General features: G+C 40.9%; 1 pseudogene; it reads left to right on the forward strand.

Annotated features, from left to right (window-relative positions):
* The first annotated feature begins 1,155 nt into the window (after positions 1-1,155).
* LOC127359892 (complement C1q-like protein 2) lies at positions 1,156-8,738 on the forward strand (annotated as a pseudogene).
* The last annotated feature ends 1,978 nt before the right edge of the window (positions 8,739-10,716 follow it).

A 10,716-nucleotide genomic window follows, 5' to 3' on the forward strand; every position in this document is an offset into this window, starting at 1 on the left:
ATGGCTGTGTTTCATTAGTAGTTCCACTTCCCCTCGTTCACTTACCCTCAGCCCTTGGTATGACGTAACAGCATATGTCGCATGGAGGCCACTTGGAGCGCGGAGGGAAAGTGGGCGGGGGAGGAGCGGGGGATTTAAATGAAACGCACTTGCCCTTGGAGTCTACTCATTGGCGGCCGTCGGCGTTATAGCGGCAATGACGTAAACTGCAATGCATTGTGGGTGATATCCACCTCGGAGTGACCATCGTTGTTCACTCGCTCCCTCAGCCCTCCGAGGGTCCATCTCACCAAGTTCACTTCAGTTTTCCAGACAATTGGAACGACACTTATGATGGCGGCGCAGATTCCCCCGAGGGCAAGTGCCGAGGGCAAGTTAACGAGGGCGTGTTGAACGACTAATGAAATGCAGCCTACTTCTCGTGTTGTGTCCTGTGCATCAGTATTACGGGTTTGCCCGGGAACTCGTGCAACGAGCAACGTTCCGCGCTGTTTGGAGTGAAAAAATAAATTGCGATTAAATGCGTTATTTTTTTTGTCGTGTTAGTTTTTCTGTAATTAATTAATCGTAATTAACGCGATAAAGTTCCAGCCTTACTTTAAATACCAACAAAAATATTTAAAAAATGGAAGATAAGATAGGAATGGATAGACTGTATTGATCCTGTTAACATCAGGGTGGGATTTAATTATGTCCACCGTTGCTGGACATCAGCTGTTCCTGGTGGGATAGGTGACTGAGAGTGGGCGGACTGAGGATCTTGATCGACTCAAAGGTTCATCCATAGGTTGAGACATAATTTGTGTTGAATGGCTGATGTGCAGTGAAGTTGGCTGGTGACCAAACCTGTCTAACTTTAGAAAACAAAGACACACCTCTGTTGAGTAATGCTTCATGAAGTGGAACCAGTCTGACACAGTGTAGTATGAGGAAATAAACTCAGTGCCCATTCCTTCTTCACTCAACACAACACTTAATTTCTGTAATGGCTCATATATATATATATATATATATATATATATATATATCCTCAATCTGACAATGGCTGAGAATAAATCATGTGAAATGGGGATAAGGGAAATATTCTGTCTGTGACGTCCACCTCCCTCACCTTCACGCCTCTTTTTGCTGTACTACATAAACCTCACACCGGTCTACAGAGGACACAGTTCACCTGTGTAAGCTGCCAGTGTGACAATGAAGATCACTGTGATTTTCCTGTTGCTGCTGCTGGTCTGCTCTGGCTCCACAGATCAGAATAAGGAGGCAGAAAAAGAAATTCTTGCACAGCAGATCACATCCCTACAGTCTTTACCACAAGACATCCTTGCTGTGCTGAGAGAGATGGCTGTTACTTTGACTCAACAGAAGTTTGACATGAGATTGCTGCAAACAGAGAATAAAGGTACAGTATTATGTCGGGTAATGAGAGAAGGAATAGCATCAGGAACCCTTCCATAGGAATTACTGTTGTTTTACAAGGGAATCAATGTCATAGCAGTTCATATCCAAAAGTACAGAAATTACAAACAAAGTATTCAAAACAAATCACACTCACAAATTTATTTCTCCTCTTTTTCAGAGCATGCAGCAAAGCTGGAGCGACAGGAGACTGAGTTGAAGAAGCAGGAGACTGAGTTGAAGAAGCAGGAGACTGAGTTGAAGAAGCAGGAGACTGAGTTAAAGAAGCAGGAGACTGAGGTTGACAAGCTGAAGCAACAGCTGAAAGGTACTGTGTGTGTGAAATCATCATGTCTGATTATTTGTATAACAAAAATGTAATGTATCTTTACAACACCAATACTACTACTGTGTGGTATAAAAATGTATTAACCAGAATATTATTTATTCTCAAATACCATAATATCAAGTACTGAAACTGATAACTGCTGCCATAATCAGTATGTGCATGTATTGGAGAAAGTGTTTATGATTTCTACCAGCTGCTTCTGCTCCTTTGAGATTTATAGGACATTTCATTTTACAAAATTCAATCATGATGACCAACTTCTTTCATTTCTAACCTATTTAAAGTTGTATTTGTCCTGATGCACCACCTACAGATGGACGTCCATCAAATTCTTAACAAGTGAGAACTGTACAGAATAAGAGCTTTATAACTTGGTGGTGCTTTTATGTTGAACATATTCCCTGGGGAATTATACGTATGATATCCTTTGTATGTGTAGTATTTTAGATATTGATGAATTTATTTACACTCTCATTGATAGCTATAATATAGCAATAAGTTTTAAAATAATCTCTCACACATGCTGCCAGAATAAGAATTGGAACCATTTTCTAGCTGTTAGTATACACTCAACTGCTTTTTCACTGTTTTGGATTCAAAATTAGCAATTCAATATTTGAAGCTCTTCAATCTGAAAATATGTTCATAATTTAATCTATGGTAAAATAAAAAATAACATAACAACAATAACAGTAGATAATTAGGGTTATTGTTATCTAGGGATAACAGTTTTTCCTTGTTCAATAAAACAGTTGAACAACGTCTGAGATAATGAGATAATTAGCTTTCAATGTTTGGAACCAATGCTGTTTTATAATTCTTTAACAATGAAATACTTTTAACTTTTTTTTTTTTACACTTTATTTATTGGTTTTCACAGTTGAAAATGTGACAGCATGTATACAGAAATACAAGAACAAACTTTTTCCAACCCCGACCCCCACCCCTGGGGACAAGCAAAGAAAAATAAAAAAATAAAAAAATAAATAAAAATAGATAAATAAATAAAAAATAATAATGGACCTTGTATCAATGACAAGAGCAATCAACGGAAAAGCAAAACAGACAAACAAACAAAAAACAAAGACAAAGCGTGTGTGTGAGATAACAAACATGTGGCTTTCAGTAATAGTAAAAAACAGTATATATAGCTGACCTATAGGACAAAACCTCATGTTTGTTCGAGCAGATATGTAATGAAAGGTTGCCATATCCTGCTGAAATTATCATTAAGACGTCGTAAAGCCAGTCTAATCTTCTCTAGCTTCAGGAGTTGTACCGTATCTCTAATCCAATGTTTGTAGGACGGCGGGGTAGCCTGCTTCCAATTAAGTAAGATTATTCTTCTCGCTAAGAGGGTGACAAAAGCGATGCGATTGGATTGTGCCCTAGGAAGATGATCAGCCTCACATTGAATGCCAAATATGGCCGTGAGAGGGTTCGGGTCCATTGGTCTTTTAGATATCTAACCTGAGAGTCTCGGACAAGACCAGAATGTATGAGCCAACGTTGCAGGTGAAAAATTGCATCTGTTACATGAGTTATCCAATGCTGGGTACATCTTTGCAAGTCTGGCTTTAGACAAGTGCAGTCTGTGTACAACTTTGAATTGAAGTAGGCCATGTCTGGCACAGATTGATGAGGAGTGTATTCTTGAAAATATGTCTGACCATTCAGTATCTGTAATATGTAAATTCAGATCAGCCTGCCATGCTTCTCTCAATGCATCAAGAGATGCCAACTGTAGGGATGAGAGTTTCATATATATGGCGGATGTTATGCCTTTGTTAGATGGGGCTGTTAGAATCAAAGTATCCATGGGCTGTTGTTCAGGGGCTGCCGGGTATGATCGTGTTTGATTACGAATCCAATCCCGGACCTGCAGAAATCTTAAAAAATGTGATTTTGGTAAATCAAATTTAGCTCTGACCTGGTCAAATGAGGCAAAAGTATCTGCTATGTATAGATCTTTAAATGAGATAATACCTTTCTCGCGCCAGACTAAGAAAGAGTCATGTTCAAGTGAGGGGGGAAATCGATGGTTTGCCACGATCGGGGCACAAAGCGAGCCAGCCTGCCAGCCGAAGTGTTTTCGTACCTGAGCCCATATACGCAGTGACTGATAGACTAGGGGGGCAGTAGATGCGTGGCGTGGTGTGATGGGCATTGCCGAATACAACAGGGCTGGGAGGGATAATGGGAGGCTTGCATCAGCCTCCATTTGGACCCAGGCGGGGGTTTCATTGTTAGCATGGGTTTGAAGCCAATAAGCCAAGGCTCTCAGGTTACTCGCCCAATAGTATAGTTGGAAATGGGGTAAAGCCATCCCACCCACAGATTTGGGTCTCTGCTAAAAATTCCTTACGGATACGAGGTGGTTTCTTATTCCAAATGAAGTCAGAGATAATCTTATTGAGATGTGAGAAGAAAGATTTGTTGATAAAGATCGGTATAGTTTGGAATAGGTATAAGAATTTGGGCAATACGTTCATTTTTATTAGGTTAATTCTGCAAGCTAATGAAATAGGAAGTGTAGACCATCTGTCAAATGCCATCCTGGTGCGCTCTAAAAGAGTAGTAAAATTAAGTTTAAAGAGGTCTGAGATTTTCCGAGCTATAACTATGCCCAGGTACATGAATTTATCAGTAGACACCTTGAAAGGGTAAGAGCTAAAAGAGAGTGATTGTGAAGCAGAGTTGACAGGGAAAAGTTCACTTTTCGAGACATTAATCTTATACCCAGAGAGCTTGGTAAAACGATCTAATGTAGTCATAATATGCGGTAAAGTATTCTGGGGATCAGTGATATATAACAATAAATCGTCAGCATATAAAGATAACTTATGTTCCTTTCCACTCCCTAATATGCCGCGAATCTCAGGTGAAGAGCGCAGTGATGCTGCACCAACACCGGATGTAGTACACAGTTAAAGTCACCCCCTAGAATAAGCCTGTGTGTGTTTAAATTGGGTAGTGAGGATAAAAATGTCTTCAAAAATTGTGTATCATTCCCGTTCCGCGCATATACATTAGCCAGAATTATAGGTATATTATACAGGGTACCTGTGACCACAACATATCTCCTCGGTGGTCTGCAGTGACAGTTTGCATAATAAAAGGTGTATTCCTATTAACAAGAATTGCAGCTCCCCTACACTTGTATTGATAATTAGAGTGATATAATTGCGAAACAATAAGTTAAGCATACAGCCCCCTTCCCAGAATTACCTCTCCCCAAACGAGAGATAAAAAACCCCATAAACACTTGGTACTCTTCTTCTTCCATTGCGCTTCCATATGCAGAGAAAAAAAACACCACAGCAAAAAAAGAAAAAACAGCACACTGCTCGTTAGTGTTATATGTTTCAGTAGTCACAATTAAAGAAAAATTTTAATCTGCTTTCAATATCCAGATATAAACATGGATATAACCATGGAGAACCTCTCGTGATGATGAGGGAAACTAAATATACACACACACAAATAAAATGTTGTGGTCTGCTAGAAATGAGGATATGAGCTTGTGAGCTGTATATCAAGATGAAAACATATGAACATACCAGTCCTGTACCTCAGCCAAGCCTAGGATCAAAAGGACTCAGGGAAAATATATGCAGCCCGTTTCTTGTTATGTGTAAGTGTTCATCCAAATACGTCCCACACCAGAAAAAAAAAATAAAAAAAATAGAAAATAAATAAATAAGAGATAAGTGTCTCTCTTCCTTCCTCATTGTTAATAGGTCTATAGAGAATAAATGAGGGACTGATCAAAAGTCAGGTCCAAGAAGACATGGAATAGATAAGTAATAAGGATAATAGTAATAATGATAATGGTATTTGGATGGGAAACAAAAACTTAAAACTTAATTCAGTTGGAGGTAACAGAGATATGGCTACATCATTACGGGTTATAGTTGTAGTAGGAGAGATCCGCATGTAACACGAGATAACGTTACCGTTTCCTACGTCTTCGGTGAGGGATGACTCCGTCTGGCGAGGAAGTCTTCCACGTCTGCGGGTTCCTTGAAGGAGTGTGATATGCCGTCGCAGGTGAGGCGTAGGTCAGCTAGATGAAACATGCCATACTTGATGCCCGCCTGTCTGAGCTTCGCCTTGACCGAGTTAAAAGCTGCTCTGCGGCGGCTAAGCTCGGCGCTCATATCCGGGAATATATGTATCCTTGCCTCTCTAAATTTTAGCTCGCCCTTGTTTCTGGATAACTGCAGGATCTTTTCCTTATCCGAGTAGTAGTGTAGTCGCACAATCATGGGTCTGGGGCGGTCGCCAGGTTTGGGTTTCGCAGCCAAGGTCCTGTGAGCACGGTCGAGCACCAAAGGGCTTGGTATCTCCTCGCCCAACACCTCGGCAAAAAATGAGGCCATGAATGCAGTGCGTTTGCCGTTTTCTGCGCTCTCAGGGATCCCGATAATCCTCAGATTCTGGCGGCGGCTTCTATTCTCTAGGTCATCATTCCGGTCCTTTAGTTTCCCGATCTCCCGTTTGAGCTCTCGACGCTCTCCATGCTGGTGATGCTGGAATCATGACGGTTCAGCGCACCCTCGATCTCCCGAACAGTAGTTGCCGTCTCGGTCTGTGTGGAGCACATAGACGCCATTTCAGCTCTGAACTCAGATTTTAGAGAGGCGATGTCACCCTTTGTGTCTTGTCGGAGAGCCTCGAGGTCTTGTTTAATTTCAGCATGAAAAGTCACCATCTGTTGTCTGATTATATCGGCCAGTTGTCGATGAGAAGACTCCATCTCAGCTTTAAGTAGCTGGACAAGAGCGTTTTCCTCGGGTGGCTCTGGCGAAGATGGGAGGCCCGGGTGGTGGGTGGTGGTAGCGCTAGCATTAGAATTAGCCATGAGCGTTTTACTCGCCATACCACACACAAGTGGCTCTGCAATATATGCGCAGCAGAGTTATGCCACCAAAAGGTTAAAATGTCTTTTCCTACTCAAAGTAATAAATTAACATATACGGAGCGTGTTGGACCTGCGGCTACTCCATGTCAGGTGTTAACCGGAAGTCATACTTTTTATTTTTAAGTATTTTTTTCATTAGAGATAAATGTTTTTGTGATTTTTTCTTTAAGAATACTTCTGAAAATATGTTCTTGATTTAAAACCAAAGTGGTGGATAGTACACAAATACAAAGAACAATAATCACATTTGTGTATCCACAGACAGTGTAATATACACCAATCAGCCATAACATTATGAGCACTGACAGTTAGACCTCCAGTGTACTGCTGAGGTGCCCCTGAGCAAGGTACCCAACCCCTAACTGCTCACAGTGTCCCTACATGGCAGCCCATCACTCCACCATCTCTCCACATTTGCATGTCTATATACCCGCCATATGCATGATTTTATTTCAGGCCAGTGTGTAAAGTAAGAGTGAAAAAGAATTCGTCCATTGGGGATTAATAAAGTATATCTTCTTCTTCTTAATGTGGCTGATCCAAGGACGAAATTTTGATTTCAGAGGTGGGGGGGGAACACAAGTATATTTAATAAAACACTAACTCTTTCAGTTCACTGTGTTTTCTAGTAGTTCTTCTAGTTTTCTATTGCTACTTTTAAGTATACTGTTCCCTTTTTTGGTTTGACTGGTTGTAAAGCATGTAACAAAACATTATCACCCAATTCTGTGTTTCACCTTGTTAGTCAACTTCACTCCAACTCAGTACCACCAACTTTACACTTATTGGAATATATGGTAAACAGACCTCATTTACATAGCGGATATGCTGCTTTATTGGAAGCCAGTGAAGGTGTTGCAGGATGGGTGTAACGCATTTCTTTGAGTAACTTACACTTTGACTTCTAAAGAAGTCTATTATGTCCACTTTTTCTTTTTAGACATCCTGGCTGCACCTAATTACCAAACACACATACACACACACGCACGCACATACGCACATGGACACCGATTCAAACGTTAATGTAAATGAAACCTCTGATGTTACCTGGGCAACTCCAGCAGACCGGTGTGCAAGCAAGATGGAGTTACAGCGGGGACGGCCAATCACACAAGAAACGGCAGAGCCAATCGAGGAGCTTGTGGGCGGGGTCTAAACTAAGGGTAACAGGCTTCAGCTTGAGCGGCCGTTTTCCTCTTGGTCCTAGTGCTTGACGAGTCTCTGTTTACTATAGCGTAACATTGTTTTTGGAAAAGTGCAGGGGACATGTCCCCCTGTGTCCCCCCCCCAAATTACGTCCGTGGGCTGATCGGGTGTATATATATTGCTCTCTCGCTCTCTCTCTATCAGTTGGACAGGTGGCTTTCTCAGCCTCTCTGTTGGCTACAGGCAGCGGATATTTCGGACCCTTTCCCACATTCACTACTCTGATCTTCAAACATGTCCCCACGAACATTGGAAAGGCCTACAACCCACACACAGGTACCTGAACTCTGTTATTTTTACCTATGCTGATGTCTAATGTTGCAACAGTTGAATTTAATTTAAAAAGACTAAAAACAAATGTTCAACAGGTATTTTCACTGCACCAGTGAGAGGAGCCTACCACTTCGGAGTGGTACATAGGAACACATGGAGGTCACCAGGCTTCAGGAGCTGTGTTGGTCAAGAACTTGCAACAAATTGTGACTGCATATGAACATCAGACATCAGGTTATGGGTCTTCTGCTAATGGGGTTACACTGCTGCTAGAGGTTGGAGATGTTGTGTTTCTGCGTCTGTGGGTTAATACAAAGGTGTTTGATAATGTTAATCACCATACCACCTTCAGTGGTCATCTGCTTTTCACCATGTAAGATAGAAACTCTTCCTCTTTTCCTTTAAACTTTTGAACAGTTCTTGCACTGAACTGATTTAAATGTAATCTGATAATCTTGAATCACTGTAGTAATGTATACTGAACTTTCTTTGCAGTGCAACAACAATTTGTAATAATTTAAATGTTGAGACATTTTTCATCTGGTCTGGATCTGCAGTCAAATATACTCAAGAGAAATAATCTAATATACAGGTGATTATTTTTTCTGATGCTCTTGTCATTAATAAAATAATAAACATATAATAACAATAATAATAATAAATTATATTTATAAGCGCTTTTCTAAATACTCAAAGACACTTTACATAAAAACATAAAAGCAGCAAAACAACATCAAATATATAAATATATATATAATATATATACAACTAACTTTCCTGCCTCAAATGATTCACCATATAGCTTTAATTAGACGAGTCTAAGCTGACAATTTAAGAGCAGTAAGATCAAGATAGTTAAACTAAGTTTATTCAACTGGCTCCTGGGTTTCCCTCATCTCAGAGTTAACAGACTCATTTCTTTAATCCTGCCCCCTCAAACATCATCACTTCTGTGAAGTTGGTGTTTCCTCATTCCCAAAAACAAACCAAACTGACAACATATTTCACATGATGTAGTGGGCTAAAATAAGTATTAGGAGCAGCAGCAGGGAGACTGAGGAGATTATATATAAACCTTTATTTTATCAGGTTAGTCCCACTGACATCGAGATCTAATTATTTCATCTGAATTAATACATTTAAGTTAAAGTGTAGAAAGGAGTTTGAATTATTGGAGAAGTGGTGCCGATATGTACAAAACTCGGTAGGCACGTGTAACATGCCGGGACGTACAAAAAAAAGCCTCTTGGACCCATACCCGAAAAACTCCACAGGAAGTCGGCCATTTTGATTTCATTTTCACTTTCAGCAAACTTTTCGTGTTGTATTTGAATGAACTCCTCATAGGGAATTTATCGGATCTACTTGAAAATTGGTCAGTACTGTCAAAAAATGGTTCTGATTAAAAAAGTTGTGTATTTGTGACTGTACGTTAAAGGGCGTGTCCGTGGCGTTCCCTCAAAGTTGGCCAGGTTGAATCGAATGTCAAACTGTGATACTATTTCCTGCCTTTAAGGGCTTCTGTTTTAACTAACTCCTCCTACAGATTTTATCAGATTGACTTCAAATTCGATCACTTCAATCTACACACATTGGTTATCAAAAGTTGTGCTATTTGTGACTGTCACGTTTGGCCCGTGTGCCCGTGACGATGCGTCAAATTCCACCGATTGACCATCAAACAGATAGTACTGCATATCTTCAGTGTACAGTCCACCCTGAACACGTCCTCATTCTTCCATTGTACATGATCCAATCTCAATGAAACTTCACGGTTTGGATACCAGTCCCACCCTGAACACGTCTACATGACAATATTCAGACATAGTAATAGCGCCACCTACTGGCAACAGGAAGTATCACGTTTTATACTTATAAGTACTCTACTCCTAGCAGGATGATCAGATCCAGCTGAAATTTACTTATAAAATGCAAAACACATTGTTGATGATATGTGTTGACTGTGGTGAGGGGGCGTGTCTGTGGGGGTGGCGGGAAATTTTGATGGACCGCCACAAAACATGAATTCGCTTAAACGTGAGTGTACATTGTCCAATCGGCTCCACACTTCAAATGCTTGATAACAGTCCCGCCCTGAACACGTCTACATGACAATATTCAGACATAGTGATAGCGCCACCTACTGGCAATAGGAAGTAAGCGCTGCATGCCGATTTTGAGCGAGTTACGTGAAATGACTGTGCCGGTGATGACTTGTCAAGTTCAGCCGATTGGCCATGGGGGTGCACTCATAACTTCAGTGTGCAATGTCCAATCTCCAGTAAACTTCATATATTCTTGAACACGTCCTCATAACTTCAGCGAACGTGGGTCCAACTCAAAGTGAAACTCACGTGAGTTACAACAGTACCGCCCCTGAACTTGTCTACATGACAATATTAAGACATAGTGATAGCGCCACCTACCAGCAAAAGGAAGTAAGCGCTGCGTGGCAATTTTGAGCTTATTTACGTGAAATTTCATGTTTTGGTCCGCACGTGGAACGACGGCACATGACGTGGCTGCAGCACGCCCGAGCTGCGTGGAGTGCAACAGGTCCCGC

Source organism: Dicentrarchus labrax, unplaced genomic scaffold, assembly GCF_905237075.1.
Source record: "Dicentrarchus labrax unplaced genomic scaffold, dlabrax2021, whole genome shotgun sequence".
Lineage (NCBI taxonomy): Eukaryota > Metazoa > Chordata > Actinopteri > Moronidae > Dicentrarchus > Dicentrarchus labrax.